The sequence below is a fragment of the Orcinus orca genome, chromosome 6, assembly GCF_937001465.1.
Source record: "Orcinus orca chromosome 6, mOrcOrc1.1, whole genome shotgun sequence".
Lineage (NCBI taxonomy): Eukaryota > Metazoa > Chordata > Mammalia > Artiodactyla > Delphinidae > Orcinus > Orcinus orca.
The window spans coordinates 115,031,376-115,037,973 of NC_064564.1; positions in this window are offsets into that span (position 1 = coordinate 115,031,376).

Sequence of the window (6,598 nt, forward strand, 5' to 3'; positions counted from 1 at the left end):
CCTAAGAAGATAACAGAATCCAGAGTCTCTACAATGCATCATTACAATGTTCAGTATATAATCAAAAATTACTAGAGGCACAGGTGTAAAGCTCCTTTGAACATTCTTGTACATTAGTTTCACAGGCACTCATCTATTATTACTCAGGAGTGGAATTGCTGGGTCTCACTGGTTTTATTTAAAATTATTCATTCAGCTGCTTGAGAAGTTAAGAGGAAGGAGCCCCAGACCCAGCCTGTCCCCTAGTCTTCAGACTATTTTAATGTGTCTACGAGGGGCCATCAGCACCCAACTCTGGGGTCCATAGCCTGTGAGTTTTTACCAGGAGAATGCTGGGCAGGGCCCTTGAGGGCCTCCATCTCCCTGACGTCTCTTGTCTCTCCCTCAGTGTGGGCTGGAGTCGGTTCCCTCAGATGAAACCCAACATTTTTGTCATTGTTGTTCTAAATCTCTCCTGCATCACCAGAGTCAGGCCAAGGAGAAGGAAAATAAAATCACACCTGATTCATTTGGACAAACTATCCTAAGAAAAACAAAACCTGTGTTCCCTGACCCGCAAGCTCTGCAAGTGTCCATCTCCCTCTACCCACCGCCTGGCTTCCTTATCTCACTCACACGGGATGATAGCAAGGAACTCGTCACAGCCAGGCTCATCTCAGAAGCCAGGGTGACAGAGACCAACGGGAGGGAGTTCAGTTGTGGCACAAGGCACTGCACACAGTGGGCACTGATGGGCTGTGCGCCAGCTGTTGGGCTAACCCTGGGGGGAACCAGAAGGGACAGAAAGGAATAAGATCTTGTCCTGATCCTAAAGGGGAGGACAACTGGGGCAGAGCAGGAGTTAACAAACATGCACTGAATAAATGAATGAAAGAACGAACGAACGAGGCTGGAGAAGCCACCCCCTTTCCTGCTCTGATGACCAGAATGGAGAAGGAGGGAAAGGAAGGCGGTGGAAGGTCAGCGTTTGGTCCAGCCACAGTCATTCTGTGAACTTCCACTCCACCAGGCGTTGAGGATGCCCTGGTTGGCAAGCCAAGTTTTTATGCCTATGGGGGCCACACTCAAGGCGCAGGGGAGCAGATCACAGACTTGGAAACAAATAGCATAAAACGTCACGTGATGATGAGGGCTAGTAAGATACATGAAGCAGAGCAAAGAGGTGGAGAGTGATGGTAAGGGACTATTTTTTTTTTCTTTCATTGGGACTTGCTTTATTAGAATTAGCTCCATGGCAGTGAATGCTGGCATTGCCCTCTCCCCTAGAGCCATGACATTACTAGGTAATTGAAAATAGCATTTAAACCATCCACTTGTTTCCACATTAGAGTCTCAAAGAATGAAAATATCTGCTCATAGGTTAGAGGCTGCATTTCAAGTATTTACACCTCCTATGAGTTCTACCCATGGGAGTACCATCTGCTGTATTTGCATACCTGATTGAATTTTTATTTTTAATTGTGGTAAATACATATAATGAAAAATTTAGCATCTTCAAGTGTACAGTTCAGTGGCATTAAATACACTCACGTTGTCATGCAACCATCACCACCATCATCTCCAGAACACTTTTCACCTTGTTAAACTGAAACTCTGTGCCCATTAAACAGTAACTCCCCATTTCCCTCTCCCCTCAAGCCCGGGAAGGGGTTATTTGAAACAAGGCAGTGAGGGAAGCCTTTCTGAAGTGGTGACATTTGGGGAGCAACCTGAGCTAGCCCTCCAGATGGGGGGTGGGGGAGGGATGTTCAAAGTAGCAGGTGCAAAGGCCCTGAGGCGAGAGTGAGGTCATGGGTTTAAAGGGCAGCAAGGAAGCTGCTAGTGGGGAAGGGGGTGGGTAGAGGACAGAAGGGGAGAAAGCCTAGGGAGGAAGGCAGGGAGAGAAGAGGGGAGAGACGGAGGGCAGATCATATAGTGTCTTGTGGGTAGAGAAGAGGACTTTGACTTTTTTTTTTTTTTTTTTGGCTACGTTGGGTCTTCGTTGCTGCACACGGGCTTTCTCTAGCTGGGGCGAGCGGGGTCTACTCTTCGTCGCGGTGCGCGGGCTTCTCACTGCGGTGACTTCTCTTGTTGCAGAGCATGGGCTCCAGGTGCGCAGGCTTCAGTAGTTGTGACTCGCGGGCTCTAGAGCGCAGGCTCAGTAGTTGTGGCGCACGGGCTTAGTTGCTCCGTGGCATGTGGGATCTTCCCAGACCAGGGCTCGAACCCGTGTCCCCTGCCTTGACAGGCAGATTCTTAACCACTGCGCCACCAGGGAAGCCCCAGGACTTTGACTTTTGCTCTGAGTGAGACAAAAGGCACCAGAGGCTCTTAGGCAGAGATGTGTCACGGTCCCTCGCAGTTCCCCCGCCGCAATGGCATGGTCCCCACTGGCTGCTGAGAGAAGAGCCTGAGGCAGGAGCTCAGTCTGGAGACCATCAGGAAGCTACTGCCAGGTCTAGAAGATGCATGATGGGGGCTTGGGCCAGGCGATAGAGCGGCAGTGGTATAGCCAGGGTTGGAGTCAGGATTGATTCTGAAAGTGGAGCCAATAGGATTAGCTGATGGACTGGACCTGGGGGTGGGAGGAAAGGGGGCCCCAAGGTTCTGGTCTGTTGAGTTCTGTGACTTTTGACCTTTTCTTTCAGCAAATACCTGTTACTATTGTAATGAGAAAGAAAAAAGAAAGTACATCTTTTACTGAAGGGAGAAAAAGGCATCCTCTTTGTTGAAAGCGACCCAGGGGGCGCCATCTTTCCCCAGGTGCCCCTTGACGATGGTTTATCCAACTTAGGGAACTTTAAGCAGGGCGGGTCCGAGCCTGCCAGTTACACACGTCGGTCTCTTATTCTCCTTGTTCGTTCTATGCCCTTCCTGTCCTCCAGCCTCTGACCGAGGCCCGCAGGGATGCACAGAGCAGATGAAGGCCCAGAACAGAGGCCTGGGGGGCGGGGCGAGGAACAGGGGCCGCAAGAAGGTTTTGGTGAGTTGAATGAAATTCTTGCTTTTGATAAAAAGAGCGTCCTTCTCCTCCATCAACTAGATTCCCAGCCCAGACTGTGTTCCCCTCCAAGGCCAGTTCCTCCTCGGCAAGGACTGTCCTCGGCATCTCCCTTCATCCGCCCCTCTGTCACTGCCAGTGTTTACAATTGAAACGTGGGGAACAGAGACCCATCCTGGTCTCACCCCTGTGCCCAGGCTCACATGGGCTCACTGGCCTTCCGTGTGTCCCCTCCCACTCCTCAGGCCTCTGTCCGTCCTCAGAGCCTTCTCACTACCCTTCTGCTGCCCAGATGTCTCCTTTCCTTCCCTCTCTGCCCATCTGAGGCTCTCAGTGTCCCCCATCCCCCTCCTCCTGCCCCACTTCCCAGCACTACCCCCCCCAAGGCCTCTTCCTCCAGGCAGTCTTCCCGACCCTCCACCAAGGTGCCCTACAGGTCTGTGCAGCTTCTCCACGGAGTACACGTCACGACTATAATTAAGGATTATCTCTGGGATTTTTCATTATCATCTGTCCGTCTGCTAGCCTGTGAGCTTCTCGTTCACTCTGTATTCCCAGTCCCTAGCAGAATGCCTGGCCCATAATCCGGGCTCAAAAAATACTTATTAAATGATCTATAACTCAAATAAAGGTGAATGGATCTGAAAAAGAGCCACCCAGGAGCTAGCATGCAAAATGGACTTTGAAAGTAGATAAAATGTCAATCAACAAAGGTGGAAAGATGGGGGTTTCCAGGGAGAGAGCTCACTATGAAAAAGGAATGATAGTAGGAAAGTGTATGTCAACCTCAGTACTCAAAGCTGTATGTACAGCAAAATAAAATATTTTTAACCTTTATTGAACAACAGTGCTTGTCAAATGAATGACTGTCCATCTGGATGGATGAATAATTGAGTGGATGGATGGATGGACAATGGGTTAAATCAAATCCTCTCCTTTTAAGAAACAAGACCTGGGAGAAAAGAGGATTAATAAAGATGGCTGGGGCTTCCCTGGTGGCGCAGTGGTTGAGAGTCCACCTGCCAATGCAGGGGACACGGGTTCGTGCCCCGGTCCGGGAGGATCCCACATGCCGCAGAGCGGCTGGGCCTGTGAGCCATGGCCGCTGGGCCTGCGCGTCCGGAGCCTGTGCTCCGCAACGGGAGAGGCCACAACAGTGAGAGGCCCGCGTACTGCAAAAAATAATAATAATAATAAATAAAGATGGCTGCATTGAATTGAGGTTAAGGAAAACTTCTTTAACTCCAGACCATATCCCACTGTCTACGTACCCTTGTGTCAACTGCCTGTCTGCCACACTCCTTCCTGCTCCCAGGACCCCTGCCCCCGACTCCAGCATCCCCTCACAAGCAGCTACTTCCTTGCTCACTACTTCTTACCAAGCCTAGAGCAGAAGCCCTGGGCATGAGGGTGGCCAGGAGATGGACCCTTTGTCCAAGCCTCAACCCAGGTAGGGGGCTCCCTTCTCCCCCCTCCCTCTGCCATCTCTCGGTGACTTCTGTCCTTGGATCGTCTGCGCGATCAGAAGAGGTTTCATTCTCTGGCAACTGGGCGGCCATTAGGAGGAGGCGGACGCACTACCCTCTCACCGCACAATGGTTGGCTAATTCAGTTATTCTGTTTCACCTGAAGACTGTCTTTGCTGCCTGAGCCTCTCCTTCGGAGCAGGGCAGGCCCCATCTGTTGGACAGTTCGTTCCAATGTCTCTGGCCATTATGCCTCCACTCGGAGGACGGGTGCGTGTGCAAGCGAGCGAGCGTGCCTGCCCGTCTGCACTCTCTTGCTCTCGTCTCTTTATCATTCTCCCAGGGCTAAAGAGAACTTGTTTCAAAGAGCGCTGTCAGATGTATGCCAAACAGACCGATAAAACCTAATGCATTTTCTCCCCTTAGTCTGCCTGTCTCTCCTACTGAGCATTTCCCACTCAGAAAGCCACTTAGAACACATCAGCAGTTACTCCACAAAACAGCCACTTGTTGGCTAATTGTGCTAAGCAGCTGCTGGCAGGGCTGGGGGAGGGGTGAGGAGGGGACCTCTGTGAGCAGCCCCTTTGCTCCCAGCCCAGCTCCTAGGGAAGTGTCCTAGCCCAGGCATCGCCTCCCTCTCCTGCCTCTGCACCGGGAGGCTCTCGCTAGGAGAGGAGAGACAGGGCTCACTGGGTGGGGGGCAGAGAAGAATACAGGCCTGGGTCGGGGGACAGGATTCTCTCCCGGCACCCCACCAACTTGCGACGGGGCCCTGGGAGGGGGAGGGGTCACTGCCCAACTCTAGGACTCAGTTTCCGCTTATGTCCCTGGAGGGTTTTGGACCGTGGCGGCTAAGGTCTCTCCCAGCTCCCAAAGCCTGCCTGGTGTAGTGCTCCAGAGCCTGGGACAGACCCGGGTTCAAATCCTCACTCTGCTCCGGACAGGCCATGTGACGCGTAGCCCCAGCCTCTCAGAGCATCACTTTCCTGGTGGGGAAAGCAGGATAGCTGCAATGTCAGCCCTCACGGATGCTACGAGGATTCACTGAGGTGGTGCCTGTTTGGATCTTGGAGTCGTGAGCACAGGCCCTCCCCAGCCCTCAGAGAATCACAGTCTGAAGGACGGGGGCTGCTGGGGACCATTACAGGGCACCCTGACCCAATCTCAGAAATCAGGCAGGTTAAGCTGAGACCTGATGGTTAAGAGCTGAGCCTGCACACTGTGTGGGCAGAGGTGAGGTGGGGCGGGACCGCAGTTGGAAGGAACGGTATATGCAAAGGTCCTGAGGCAGGGCTGAACTGGAGGACCGGAAAGGAGCCCAGGGGAAAGGCTAGCGAAGTGACAAGAACCAGGCCAGAAGGACCCTGCGGGACACAGTAAGGAGCTTGGCTTTATCTTGAGGGCAATAAGGAGCCACGGAAGGGATGAGAACAGCAAGGTGTTCTCATGAAATTTCTCTTTTTCAAAGACCCCTACTGGCTTCCAGGTGGAGAAGGAGTTGGGAGGCAGGGATTGAGAGCAGAGGTAGGGAGCTCTCCCTCCGCTGCTCCAACAGCCCAAGCAGGCGCTGGCTGGGTGGCAGAAGTGAAAGGTCCTCCCTGGGATGGGAAGAGGGAGGAGCCAGTGTCCCCTGCTCTGGATCCTCAGGACCCCCAGCTCGCTGGCCCTGCTGGTGTGGCCGCTGCCCAGTCTGGAGAGGCAGGGGTTAAGCGCCACAGCCTTGCAGAAATCAGAGGATTACAGGGTTGCGGGTGACCTGTCCATTCTGTCAGACAGGTGCGACGCACCCTGCTGTCTCTGGGCTCAACTGTCACCGCTGTGCACTGTATCAGGACTCCATTAAGGGGCCCAGGCACTGGCTGGCAGCTGTCAGGCCAGGGGTCTTGAGGATGGCAAGTCCTTACCCCTCTGCACCTGCATGTGAAGATAGCCCTGTCCGCTGGGCCACGCTGTAGCCTCCACCTGCCGCCTCCCCAGAGGCAGGAGAGCCATGGGTGCAGGCAGCACGTGTGGGCTTGGGTCTGAGCAGCCCCAGTCTGAAGCCTGCCTCTGCAGCTCCTGGACCTCCGATATGCTGCTCAGTCCTCTGAGCTTCAGCTCTCTCATCTGCACGGTGAAAATGGTGATGGCAGCCTCCGCAGGAGGCCACGGA